Below are 14,909 nucleotides of genomic sequence, written 5' to 3' on the forward strand. Positions count from 1 at the left end.
ACTCAACAAACAGGTGAACTCTGCTGCAACTATTACCAATTTTTCCTGGGCCCAAGTGGCCAAAGCTCAGACTACCTGGAGATTCATGTGCCTCACCATTGGCCTGTGATTGTCCATTGTAGCCACATTGTCACCCAGAAATCTTTTAGAATCAAGTTGTGGTAGTTTGAAAGAAAATGACCCCCAAAGGGGATGGCACTATTAGGAGATGTGGCTTTGCTGGAAAAGGTGTGGCATTTTTGGAGTTAGTATGACATATTGGGAGTAGGCTTTGAGGTCTCCTATGCCCAAGCTATGCCCAGTGTCATAGTTCACTTCTATTGTCTACAGATCAATATGTAGAACTCTGAACTCCTTCTCCAGAATCATGTCTGCCTGCATGCCACCATGTTTTCCACCATGATGATAATAGACAAATTTTCTGAAACTATAACTCTCCCAAATTAAATGTTTTCCTTTATAAAAGTATCTGTGGTCATGGTGCTCTTCACAGAAATTGAAATCCTAATTAAGATGTAAGTTAGTAACAGGAGTGAAGTATTGCTGTAATAGACCTAGCTATGCTTTTGTTTGAAGGAATATGGACTTGGGGACTGTGGAATAGAAAAATAGTTGAATGCTTTAAGTGCTTCTTATTTGGCCATACTAGCAGGAGCATGGAAGACAGTGGTGTTGAATGTGATTTGATGAACTGTGGGGTCCTGGCTCAAGAGGTTTCAGAGAAGAAGAATTTTAGTATGTATGGTGATATTTTATTTGTATTAAAATGTTATTTGTATGTTAATAAATAAAGTTGCCCAGGGGTCAGAGCTAATAGCAAGCCATAGGAAAGCAGGGCAGTGGTGGCATACGCCTGTAATCCCAGCACTTGGTAGGCAGAGCTGAGTAAGTCTCTGTGTGTTCATGGATATAGCCATTATTGGATACACATGTCTTTAATCTCAATACCAATCATGGAAAACCTGGAGGCCTATACAGGTAGGCCGTGAGGAGGCGGTCATGTGGTTGGGTTTACAACCAATGAGAAGGCAGGACAGGACCTCTATATAAAGACTTTAACACAGGGGTAGCTCTGGTTCGGAGAGGTAGGACCACCACAGGAGGAAGGGTAAGGTTTTAGCTCTTAGCGCTGACCTCTTGGTTTTCTTCTTTGCATTGGTTCTGTGTTTCTTATTTAATAAGAAGGTTGTTTACACCTACAAGTATGTTGTCTACAGATCATTCTTGTGATACTTTGGTGAAGGATGTGTTTTGGCACTTGTCTAAAGAGTTAAATTGAGGTTAAATTGAAGAGTTTTGGATTAATTCCATTGGCAGAGGAAATCCCAAAACAGCCTAGTATAAACTCTGTTGTGTGGTTACTAGTGTTAATTTTAATGAAGATTTACAATGAAAAGGAGTGAGCTGAGAAAGGAAAAATACAAAATGTACAATTTCAGAAAAGGAGCACTAGGAAATAGAATGGAGCTAAGTTCTGTGTTTAAGAAGATAAACAGATTAACAAGTGGAATAAAGAGGGTGTTGAATTCAGGGCAATATCCCTCATAACTAATTTTCCAACTTGTCAAAAGGAATGAAAGAAAAGCTTAGAGCTGGTCATGGTGGTGCATGCCTTTAATCCCAGTACTCCAGAGGCAGAGGTGGGTAGATCTCTGAGTTTGAGAGTAGACTGGTCTAAAGATTCCATTTCAGAACAGCCAAGCTTAGGCAGTGAACAGAACCATCAAAACCAGAAAATTGGTGAATATAATTGAACCAGAGGGCCATGTTCCAGCCCCAGCAAGCAGAATTTGGCAGTTTCAGCCATATGGTTCTGGCTTTAGAGTCAAGGATAGAAAAAGGGGTTCTGAAATTTGCCTCTAAGACTAGGGAAATCCACTGAGACCAGGCATGTATCAGCGGTATCACTGAATGGAGGCCATGAGAGGCCATTGTGCAAAGCTATGAAGGCGAATTCTGGATTGCCTTGGAGACCTCAAGATGTTGGAGATGCCAGAGCCATGGGATACCTGCTGAGGGGAGCTGCTAACAGGGAGTGGAAACAGCCCAAGAGGAAGAATATGTTGCAGTCAATGAAGATGAAAGGAGTTAGAAATCTGAAGAGTGTTTTGACATTAGATAAAAAAAAATATAGAGTTTGGAGCATGCTCAGCTGTTTTTTTGGTCTTGCTTTGGTTCAGTATTTCCTCACTATGCTACCTTCCCTATGTTTTGGAATGGTAATATATATATATATATATATATATATATATATATATATATATATATATATATATATCCTTTGACATTGTATGTTGAAAGTATGTGATCTGCCTTTTGATTTTGATTTTACAGGGGATTAAAGTTAAGAGATTACATAAATATCAGAAGAGACTATGAACTTTGGACTTTTAAACATTGCTGAGACTGTGATAGACTATAGGGACTTTTGAAGTTTGACTGAATGCATTTTTGCGTTATGGTATAGCTACAAGCTTTAGGGGCTGAGGAGTAGAATGTGGTGGTTTGAAAGACAATGATCCCCAAAGAGAGTGGCACTATTAGGAGATGTGGACTTGTAAGAGTAGTTACGACTTTGTTGGAAGAGGCGTATCACTGTGGGGATGACTTTGAGGTCTCCTATGCTCAATCTCCTCCCAGTGTTACAGTTGACTTCCGACTGCCAGCAGATAAAGATATAGAACTTTTTTTTTTAAGGATAAATAGGGAAGGAAGGAGAGAAAGAGGAAAGGAAGGCTAGATAAGGAAGGAGCAAAGAAGGAAGGAGGGGAGGGAAGGAGAAGGAGAAAGGTTGCTACTGCTAGGGATGATACTGCTTATCTGAGGCATGTGTCTCTTGCTTATGGTGTTGTGACTCCAGTAGTAGCAGCAACTTGGAAACAGTATTCTTAGAACACTTTGATACAAACTGACTTGAACAGCAACAGGCTGTAGAACAATGGAAAGGGTGAACTTCAAGTCAAATGAAAATTATTCTTCTTACAGGCCCAACAATGATGGATCTGAAGTGCTAGAATTTTCTAAATGGAAAGCAAATTAATCTTTATTAATCCTTGTCATTGTGATTGCATAATGTCTGGATTTGAATGTCTGATGTGTGCATGACACTCTTTCCTCTTCCTTTGGCAATCAGATGTGTGAAAATAAACCTTACACTTTAGGGAAAAAAAGATACAAAACTCCTGTGGTGGGGAGCAAACTGGACTATATTATTACTTTTAATGGATTATTGTGTTTTTGTTTTGTGGAGGTGATAGCCAAACATTTTACATGGATTTTAATACCATAAACTCCTTAATGTATGGGTTGGAGAACTTAAAGGATCTGTGGTAGGTGGTTGATTATTTCTATAACAACTATGCCTTTGTACTCTGAAAAAAAGAGGAGAAGAGATTGTGGTGTAGGCATAATTTTTACTTTATGAAATTTTCACCTTATGATTTTTTTTATATTTCTGAGTAAGTATGCTCAAAGATGTGATCAAGGTTTAGGATGTTCTATTTCATCATTGTGTTAATATGTCCCACTTCAGTCCCTCCTAAATAAAGAAAAAGCATGTAGGAAGAATTTTCTTCTAGTAAAAAAACCTAGAAGAAAATAGAGTATCAGCTATAAAATAACAAGTAGAGTAAAGTGTAAAATGAAACTTTCATAACAAACCTAAGCATTCCTGGAGGAAATGTTACAAACATACAACTTTCAGCATTTTAAGAACTCAGAATTCTGTACAAATCATTTTCTTCTAAAAAAAAAGATGAATTTTAATGAACTAAAACCAGCCCAATTGAATTTTAAAGAAGAGAAAATTTTTTCCCTATTGTAATTTATTAAACATATTTTCTAATTTTTCTAAAAATTGTTGAGAATTTCAAGCATGCACACTTTCGTCTCTCCTTCCCTTACTCTAATTCCCCCGTGTCCCCATTATCTTCTCTCCCATTCATGACCTCTTCTTCTATAATTATTATTAACACAGAGACATGTATGTGTAACCTACTGAGTCCAATTACTGTTGCCCATATGTACATGTGTTTTGTGGCTGATGACTTAGGGTTGGATAACCTGACTTGGAGTTTGTCTCTAGAGAAGACTGCTTCTTCCTCTCTCTGTAGCCATTGATTGCCTATCACTCTTTACCTAGGTGCAGGACCTTATAAGGTTTTCGCCAATTTACTTGGCATGTTGACTAGTGTGATCATTATGCAGGCCTGTGCAAGAAGCTATATTTGAGAGTTCAGGGATATAGAATTCCTGTTGTGTCTACAAGATACCATCTCACAGCAGCATCCAGGTCTTCTAACTTTTATAAACTTTCCACTTCATTTGTGATTTTCCTATGGCCACTTTTCTCAGTATTATTATAGATCTCTATAAGACTTCGTCATTTGCAAAAAGAAGCTTCTTTGATAATGGATAAGAACTACATTTTCTGTAAGTATAGGATAATTATTTAGGATACAGTTGCAAGGTATATTGATTTAGGAAAACGGAAGTAGTAGATTCTCCTTTACACTCTATAACTTCTCTAGTCACAAGGTTTTGGTTATGGTTACAGTACCAGGAATGAATCTTCTCCTATTCAGTGGTCCTTAAGTTAATTAAATACCTATTGATTACCTCCAAGATATTAGTTCTTCTGTTATACTATTGGAGACATATTAACACCAGTCATGTTTGTGGATGGCAGAATTTACTGTAGTATAAGACTATGGATTATTTTTCTCCCTTTGCAGCTTGCATGGCATCTTCTGGTTTTATGATGAAATTTTAAGATAAATAAATCAAAATGGAAAATACCAAGTTTGGAAACTGAGACTGGAAAACACAAACACTGCATGTTCTTTCATATTTGTGTATCCCCTCCAGATTCTTAGGCTTGAGTGTATAGTCTTGAGTAACCACAGAATCTAGGAAAGTAGAAAAGGACTACTCAGAGAGCAGGGGGTAAATAATTCTAGAGGCATAGATAAAGGCACTATGAAAACGGGAAGGGAAAAACAATGGACGACTTAACTGGAAAGAAGAAAGGGAGGGTAATATAAAAGAGGAGAAGGAAGGAGAAACAACTAATACTAAAAAATGTTTGAAAAAGCCATAGAAAAACATTATTTCATAATCTTACTTCAGAAAGTATATTATTTATATGTTACCCCCACACAAGATAATAATGGTCTCCCCAGGAGCCATGGACTATCTAACAAAAACCTAGAATGGGGCAAGAGACATCTCCCTTCAAGCTGTTGTTTGGACATTCTAAGAGACCCTGAAAACAATATAAGCTATTACCCTTGCCCTTGGTTACCTCCCAGAGTTTGAAGTTAGGAACCTATTGCTGAAGGAAGCAAACACTTTGGACACAGGACTTAGAGGAGTCAAGCTGGTACAGACCTTGAAGCCCCATCCATGAAGAACAGTAACCGATGATTTTCATACTGGAGAAGTCAAAGGAGCTGCCCTGTGAACGAACCTCTTCTGCTTTCATTGTTGTGGATACTCACCTAGGTTCACAGCAGACCCAGTTATGGCTCTTTAAATACATTGACAAATGTACCTTTGGAAAAGGAACAAATATTGTTATGGAAGTCTTTGCATAAGACTTTCCTATTGTGGGAGCCCTTGGGTAAGCAAACTTGTTTCTATGGTTTTAAAAGTATGGCTTCCTGGAGTAGGATACATAAACTATATGACTGTGTATAACAAGGAAGTGTTTCATTATCTTAGTAGTCTTTGGTGTCTAAGGTAGCCTGTGTCTCTCATTTAGAGACCAAAGACATATGCAGAGGAACTCAATAATCTCACTCTTCCAGATCTTTCATGGATGTGAAAGACATCCCGATTTGTGTACATTTGGAAATGTAAGGAGATCCTGATAAAGGGCAAGATCTCTATTTGTGAAAGTCTGCCTTGACAGCTCACTTCCTTGTTTAACACAGTTAGCTTTCAGAAAGCAAATACAAAAGGCAAACATTTTGGTGAATAAGCATAAGGTGATAATTCTTCTAACTAGTTCTGAGAAGTAAATGTGTGGGGACTAACAGATGGTGCCCCATATGGCATGTAGCTTCTATATTAGACCTCTCTGCACCAACCTTTGTGTATCTGATTAATGTACATTCATCATCTATTTCATAAATGTGACACAAAGGAAAGTACAGGATGGTATAAATGAAGTATCAATCACTGGGTCAATGAAAAGAGAGGTGTGACACTATTTAATTTGCTTGGTTTTATTTTATCACCTAATTGCTATTTATGATTTTCACAACTGAAATGAGTATCCAATTTAACAAAAAATGGGAGGAAGTGTTTTTTAACTTAAAATGTATGCATGTTTTATAATATTTTATTTCTAATTTCTATCATAAATTATATAGTTATATCATGGATTATTTATCTAAATTTTCCCTTCAAAAAACTCAGTTTCCTTCTTTCATGTTCTTTTGTCTGGGATGCTGCCCAGATTTAGGGTGGATCTTCCCAATTCAAATTATCTAATCAAGGCAATCCCTTCTAGGAGTTGCCCTATTGCTTTTGTGTTAGTTAATTTCAGATGCAGCCAAGCTGACAACCAAAATTAGCCAATACTCAAGGTGTAACAATTCACAAGGTGTGACAATACACAGGAGAGTGACAGAAGAGGACACCCAATGCCCTTTTTTGTTTTGTTTTGTTTTGTTTTGTTTTTCAAGACAGGGTTTCTCTGTGTAGCTTTGCGCCTTTCCTGGAACTCACTTGGTAGTCCAGGCTGGCCTCGAACTCACAGAGATCCACCTGCCTCTGCCTCCCGAGTGCTGGGATTAAAGGCGTGTGCCACCACCGCCCGGCCCCAATGCCCTTTTATGGCCTTCACACACATATGCTCACCTACCCTTGTACCCACATGTGTGGACACACACACTCACACACACAAGTAAATCTTGTAAAATAATTAGTTAATTCTATTATGTTTTCAATATTGTGCAGCACAATAAAGGAAATTAGCACACCCCAAACCTGTGCAGATGACAGTTCTCAGACATAGCATGTAATTTTTAGACAATGGTTTATAAACTATGCATAAGCTGAAACTAGAAAATCAAGAGAGAATTTAGCATGCACCATAATAAGAATTTTAGAGTAGAGAAAACAGAAATTAATAAAATACAAATTTAGCATCTTTCAATAGTAAGATGCTACTCAAAGCCATAAAGACACTGCTTATCACATCATTTGAGATGATAAGCATTATAGTAACAAGAGCTGATGATCCTGTGCATTAAGAAAACTACTGTACTGATGTTGGTATGTAATTAATTTGCATGTTTACTTTGGGCACTAGCAGGAATCATTTTGTGAAGCTTTGAGTAGTTATGTGTATATGTTAGCATTGTTACTCCTGAGAGTATAATACACAGGTGTACAGGAGATGCATGAAAAATGTTTACAGTTGATAACAACAGTATACACAAGGATAGGAAATTGACACCATGGTGTACATAACAGTATTCCCTTATGCAGCAGTTAAAACTGAATGAATGAACACCTGTAATTATTTGGAAACATTTAGGAAAAAAAAAAAAGAAATTGAGTGATTTTTTTTCTCCTAAAGATGTCATAGCATTCACTGTAGCTGAAGTTTTCCTGGTCTTGCCTGGCCCACAGCCAGGAAAAATCTCTCTCACCCGCCAGTCTTGCAGCTGCTGGGACCCAAGCAAGCACACAGAGACTTATATTACTTATAAACTGTATGGTCATGGCAGGCTTTTTGTTATCTAGTTCTTATATCTTAAATTAACCCATTTCTATAAATCTATACCTTGCCATGTGGCTCGTGGCTTACCAGTATCTTATATCATGCTGCTCATGGCAGTGGCAGCTGGCAGCTTCTCCTGACTCAGCCTTCCACTTCCCAAAATTCTCCTCTCTCTTTGTCCCACCTATACTTCCTGCCTGGCTACTGGCCAATCAGCATTTTATTTATCAATCAATCATTCACAGCAATTCACTATAAATAAATATTATAAAACAACTGGACAATTTGTCTTTAGTGATTGGTATATACTAAAAACAAGCTAGGAAACCATTTCTATATTTAAAAATGGCTATGTTTGAGACACATGCAAACATTTGATGTAGAATCATGATTGATTAATATAACCCTTCTGATGTAAGTTGAAGTTATTGGTTTGTGTTTTAGCCATCAATAACATGTATTACAGTTCTATATTTTTGTAAGCGTCACACTAAAGTCAATGTAAATAGTTTTCCTCTTGTGGTGGTTTATATTGATTGTGAACTTGATACAATCCAGAGTCCTCAGGCATGCTTGTGAGAGATTGTTTAGACTGGTTTAATTGAAGTGTAAAGGTCCACTTTAACTGCAGGCAGCGTCACTCTGTGGGCTGGGGTCCTGAACTGAATAAACGGGAATTGAGTTGAGTACGAGCATTCACTCTGCCATGATGGACCATGTGCTGCAACTGTAAGCCAAGAGAAACTCTTCCTTCCTGAATTTGCTTTACCAAGTGTCTTGTCACAGCAACAAGTCAAGGAACTACTAGAGGTGTACCAAAGACTGATTTACCATTGATTGGAGCATTCATTTGTTTCATATTAGACTTGTTAATATATTTCTACTCAAATGACTGATTTCTTTGGAAAGATTGTCTTTAATTTGTTTTGATTATTTTCAGATCAAAACAAAACTAAATAGAAATGGTGAGAATATTACATATAAATTTATGGAATATATCATTTCAAGAATTTTGTTATTTTGAAGTAATGTAAACAAGATTTTATGAGTAAATTGTTTTAATGTATTATAACTAAAAATGTCAATATAATGATTTAAACACAGTGACATTTTAGCTTTGCACAAATACACAAATAGATTTAAACATCAGGCCATATCAGGTGATGGGAAATCGTCTTCATAATTACTCTTTGTTGTTCTATGTTATCATTTGAATTTGAGCTAGTTAAATTGTTTTGAGAAGAATATTGCATGATTCTTCTAGGCTAAATGAAGCAGATTAGTTACATCTCAGGGGAGTGTTTGCAAAGTAATATTGCTTAGTGTTGCCTAGTGCTTGCCTATCTGCTGCTTTTATTTTTATATCACTGAAAGTACATTCCACACCAGGGCTTTCTGAAAAATAAAAAAAATGCCTCCAGCAAAGGTACATTGTGTGTGCTTTAGCACTAAGCAAAATTTTCTATCTATAAAATCTAATGTCTATGTTCAGCTGTTAAAAACTCTTGGAACTGGGAGAATTCATTAGAAAATACATGAGTCAAAATAGATGAGTGCAAAACTTCATTAAAATTAAACTCTTCCATTTAATCTTCATATATTAATGTTTACTTATTAATATCTTAAACATATTTTAACAAAGTTAGCATGTTATGCCAATATTTTATACTAAATTGCAACATATTCCTTTGATTATTAGTTATCTTACTGCTGTATTAATTAAAAATACAATTAAATCAGTTATTTTGAATCTTCTATTCTATAGCCTTATTTTATAGCTCATAAATACTCCATACTTAATTATGATTTTAAAAAAGCTAATTTGAATGCCTTATCCACATGAATTGGTTTATCCTCGGGTAATTCTAGCCATAGGATAGATTTCTTCCCCAAATATGTTATATTTTAGTTATTGCCTATATGTGATAAGGCAGTCTCCATAATAAATATTATTCTTACAGTACCACTGTTAGACAGTCATAATTCTCCATATTTTACTATTGAAAACTAAGCCAAAGTAATTGAGAAATGCATCTATGGTTTTAGGTAAAATAAATGGAAAAATAAGATTGAAAATGAAGGCAGCCTCACTGGGGAGGAATTACGGGAAGCCCACAGCAGAACAGTTTGCCTATTAGCCAGTTTTGTGGCATTTTCATCCAAGATATTTACTCAATTTACAGTTTCACAAGTATTTGACAAGCAATGGAGTTAAATGTGTAATATGACTATAAGGTTCCTAGCTTGCTGCATTTTCCTTAATAGAGTAAAACTTGGCCCCCCATTTGCAGATGCAGCAACGGAGGGCAGCCCTCTGCTGTTAGGTTGCTGGAGACATGCAACAGAGATAGGGAGTCCAAACAACAGAAATTGATTTCCTCACTGTTTTGCAGGATAACAGTTAAAGATCAAAGTGTTGGTTGGCTTGGTTTTATATGAGTGCCTCTTTCCTTAGCTTATATTTCTTTGGTTTGTGTCTTGTGTGGCCCTGAGCATCTACAGGTCCAATTGCTTCTTAAAAGAAAATTAGCCATATTTTGTTAAAGGAAGGCTATAATGAAGACATCTAACCACATGTTTACCTCTTTGAGATGCTTCCTCCAAATGTAACTACATCCTGATAGAAGAGCATTACCATGAGGTGGTTGGGTTCCTTTCCTCTACATGGATACAAAGCCTTCCTATGCTGGTCTTTGGATGTTTTCGTAACCCTGAACATTTGACAAGTGCTGTTAGCAGACAAGCAGAGGAACAGTTTGTGGTGCCATTTATTGTTACAGGTTCCTTCTCACCCTCAAGTGCTGGGACCCTGTGGTGGTTGGTTTTAATTGTCAACTTGACACAATTTAGAATCTCCATGAAGAATCTCAATCAGAAAATGTCTAGATTATGTAGTATGTCTGTGGGCAATTTTCTTGATTATCTTCATTGAGGTAGAAAGACTCAGCATGAAAATGAGAAGTACTGTTCCCTGGTTTGGGATCTTGGGTCATACAAAAGTAATGAAAGTTAGCTGAGCAAAAAGCAGGCATGCATTCATTTCTTTCTCTGCTCTTGACTATGAATGTGATATGACCAGCTATGTGAAGCTCCTACCACTGTGACTTGCCAGCAGTGATGGACTGTAACTTGGAATTGCAAGCCTAACTAGTTCTCTCCTAAGTAGCTTGTTCTCATGTTATTAATTACTACAACAGAAATGAAATTTAGATGTATAAAGCATGGGTCTAAAGTATGGGGAGGCTACTGGAGCACTAAGATCTGTAAGTTGCATGGTCTCTTGTAGGTCTAGGAAGTCAGCATCCCTTAGCTCTGGAGAGTATCTCATATTTCAACTCCCAGGTCCAAAGTTTTCAGTGCATGTGTTTCCACAGTAAAACATTCAACGTAATGCCACTGGAGATTCTGACTTTTGCTTTCTTCATTATATTTTCTCTGCTTTCCTTATTAATTATGAAAAAGATTCATCATGGTGTGAACTAAAGAAATATTTTAAAGGAACTTACAAAAGTTTGAGTAATCAAGCCATGTATCTAAATTTATATTAAGTGTGAGTTATAATATTACATTAGAAATTATAGCATTACATAAAAGCCATTATTCAAAAGTAATTTGTTTACTTTATAAACACACATTTAGATAAGTCTGCTTATCTTAATTCCTAATTTACAACAAATTGCAACCAGCAAATTATGAGAAGAAAAGAGTTATGCAAACTACTACTTGAAAGATTTAAAGACAACTTGAGTCAAGGAGCTTTAAATTAAAGAGCGAGGAGAAGATGTCACCAAAATGGTATTGTAGATTTCAGATTTCTCACTCTGCAAAGAACAAATATAGACAGGCACCCCAAAAAAAGACTATCCTGAGAAGGCTCAAGGACCCATTGCAGAGCTGTAGTAATACAATGGGGAAGGAATAAAGAAGGAAGTGGAGGGGGCAGGAGAAAGTCTGCACAGAAAAGATCATTGATTATTCTTCATATCTGGGATGTTAAGAGATGACCAGGAACAGGAAAGACAGGTAGAGGCTGCTCTTATCATTCATCCAGTAGGGATGTATGAGACCCCAGTGGCCTGCTCTCCAGAGAACATCCACATTCTCTTCATGTCCAGTACCAACACTTCTCCCTCCTCAAGCAGCTGCTGAAATGCTTAACAAAAGCATACATCATCTTTCAACCCTGGAGCCGTCACTCCACTTGATGTAAATGCTATAGGCATCAAAGTAGCACGGTGCTGACAAAAATAGACACAAGGGCCAACTGAACAGAGAGTTTGGGACAGTATGCAGATATTTATGATCAATTGATTGATTCTTGACAAGAATTCCAAAAACACACAAAGGGGACAAGATAATCTCTTCCATAAATGGTACTAGAAGAACTGATGCTTATATGAAGAAAATAAAATTAGACCCTCATTCCACAGAAATAAAAAACAAAGTCAAAAAATTTGTGAAAGAATTTGAAATGGGAATAAATGTAAGAATATGATAGGAGAAGCTCTATAGACAGCATAGGTAGCAATGAGATTTCATGTCAAAAAACAAGAGTGATAAACTCGGAAGCATTTGCATAGCACTTGGAACTAATCAATAGTGAAATACAATCTACAGATCTGGCAAGTATGTTTGCAAAACATACATCTTATTTAGGGTTAATACACAAATTAATAAAAATCCCATTTAATATAGTGGAGACGAAACAATCAGATATTAAATGAGACAAAAGACAGGAATAGGAATTTTTCATTACAAGATGTGCAATGGCACAGATACTTGTGAAAAATACACCCCATTCCATTTGGTTGTTGCAACTGACTTATTTAATCTCAACATTAAAGGAAAGGTTTCAGTGCTATCTAGATCCCATTGTTTGGATGGGCATGGGCAATGCCTTTTTTTTTTTTTTTTTTTTTTTTTACAATACTTTATCCAGGGCTGTTTTAAGATTCCTTTATTGCCTCTGTCTGCAGTTCAGTAGACTGTACAAGGAAGGTATTTCTCCTTATTTACTCTATTGATATTATATGTAGCTGGGAATTCATGACCAGCCCTCAATTCTTACCCTATTGCCTTTCATTCAATTTTCAACAAAACTGGATTTTTATTTATAATTTCTCCAATATTCTACCCACTCTCTCTCAAATTCATAACCTCTTTAACATTTTTTAATAACAATTATTATGATGACACACATTATGGTTCAGAAGGTCTTCAGCAGTTCCTTTTACAGGCACAAAGCCTGACCCAGCTGTGGTCATGTGACTGCAGACACTGGCTGGCAAGAGATTAAGCCAAGGAGTAGTGTCCTTTTGGGCAAAAAATACCACGATAACAGGGAATGTAAAAAGAACTCAAACAGGTCAAAGAGACTGTAAGCTGAAGTTCTGCTTGCAATACAGTCATTAGAAGCCAGCCAAACAATATATAAATAGCAGTGGAAAAAATGTTCATTCTTGAAATGAACTCAGAGTACTGTCTCTGTCTTCCAGGACCCTGTATTGCTAAGGACTGTGTTCTCTTTAGTGCACACATGTACATATATCCTGCTGAGACCATTTAGAGTTTCTCATGTACATGTATTTAAGAAAACCATGTGGAAGCCTATCCCTGGAGAAGACTGATTACTCCTTGATCAGTAGCCCTTAATACTTGTAGTTCTTCAACTAGAGGTGGAGTCCTGTAAGATTTACTCCATCCTCATTATCATGTCAGCTGGTGTTTCATAATTCAGGTCTTTTTAAGTGACTATAGTTTGAAGTTTTCATGAGTACAGATTCCCTGCCATATATAGCAAAGAGAATTAATAGTAGACATTCCTGGTCCTCTGGCTCTTACACTCTTTTCATCTCCACTTCCATGATGTTTCCCGAGCCTTAAGTGTATGGATTAATTGTAGATGAAGCAATTAGGGTTGGGCAATTCATGGTCGGTTGTCCTCTGTATTTTGACTACTTAAAACTCTATCCAGACTATTTACATCATATTTTGAATTAAGAATCTGTGACTCTGGCTATCATGGTATGAGTAATTAGCTATCATTAAGGAGAGACCAGAACCATTAATGTAAAGCCATTGCTTTGCTGGGACAATCAGTGCTGGTTAGTGGGAGCTGAGAACTTAGGTTTGATTAAGAAAAGATAGGCACTGTTGAGTCAAAAATCTTCTGGGAATATTTTCTCAGGGTCAGCACCCAGAAGGTATGGTACAGGTGGTGCCAAGGTTGTATCTTTTTTTTTTTTTTTTGGTTTTTCGAGACAGGGTCTTTCTGTGTAGCTTTGCGCCTCTCCTGGAACTCACTTGGTAGCCCAGGCTGGCCTCGAACTCACAGAGATCCGCCTGGCTCTGCCTCCCGAGTGCTGGGATTAAAGGCGTGCGCCACCACCGCCCGGCCAAGGTTGTATCTTATGCTCACAACCTAACTTGGTAATGTATAAGAGTCTCCAAGGTGGTACTGGTTTCGAAGGCATGAAAGGAAATGGAGTTCATTTGAGGCTTGGTACTGGGAATAGCCAGGAGAGGCCATTGTCAAAAGTACAACCTCAGTTTCACTTAAAATCTCATGATTGAAGAGGTCATGGGAAGTGGTTGACATGTGAGATCATATGCAGGAATTAGGATATCTGAAGAGAGCCTACAAGAGGCTGTTGTTGAAGGTACAGCCCAGGTGAGACGGAAATTCCAACATTTTGGAGATGCCGGTGCCATGGGATGGGCTCCAAGGACAGCAGAAGCTGCGATGTGGAGCTGTCCTGAGCCTATGAGACAAGTTTTGTGTGCTGCAGAGGGAAGAGCCAGAGAAGTGGCCCAGGTCCTTTGGAACCCATATTATTTTGCTGGGATTCCAAATGTCAAGCATATAACTCTTTATATTGTTGAAGTTTGTTTTTATTTTGATTAACTGTGCTCTGGTTCTTCTCTCTTAGAGAAATAAAGTATCTAACTTGCTGTTGATTTTTATAGGAATTCATACTTATTAGAGTCTGGAATTTTATAGATACTTTGGGGTTTTATAGGGACTGGATTTTTATTTTTCAAGACATAGTTTCTCTGTGTAGCTTTGACACCTTTCCTGGAACTCATTCTGTAGCCCAGGCTGGCCTCAAACTCACAGAGATCTGCCTGGCTCTGCCTCCTGAGTGCTGGGATTAAAAGCCTGTGCCACTGCTGCCCG

The sequence above is a fragment of the Peromyscus californicus genome, unplaced genomic scaffold (assembly GCF_007827085.1).
Source record: "Peromyscus californicus insignis strain IS unplaced genomic scaffold, ASM782708v3 Scaffold_15__1_contigs__length_86483966, whole genome shotgun sequence".
In the NCBI taxonomy this organism is placed as follows: Eukaryota; Metazoa; Chordata; class Mammalia; order Rodentia; family Cricetidae; genus Peromyscus; species Peromyscus californicus.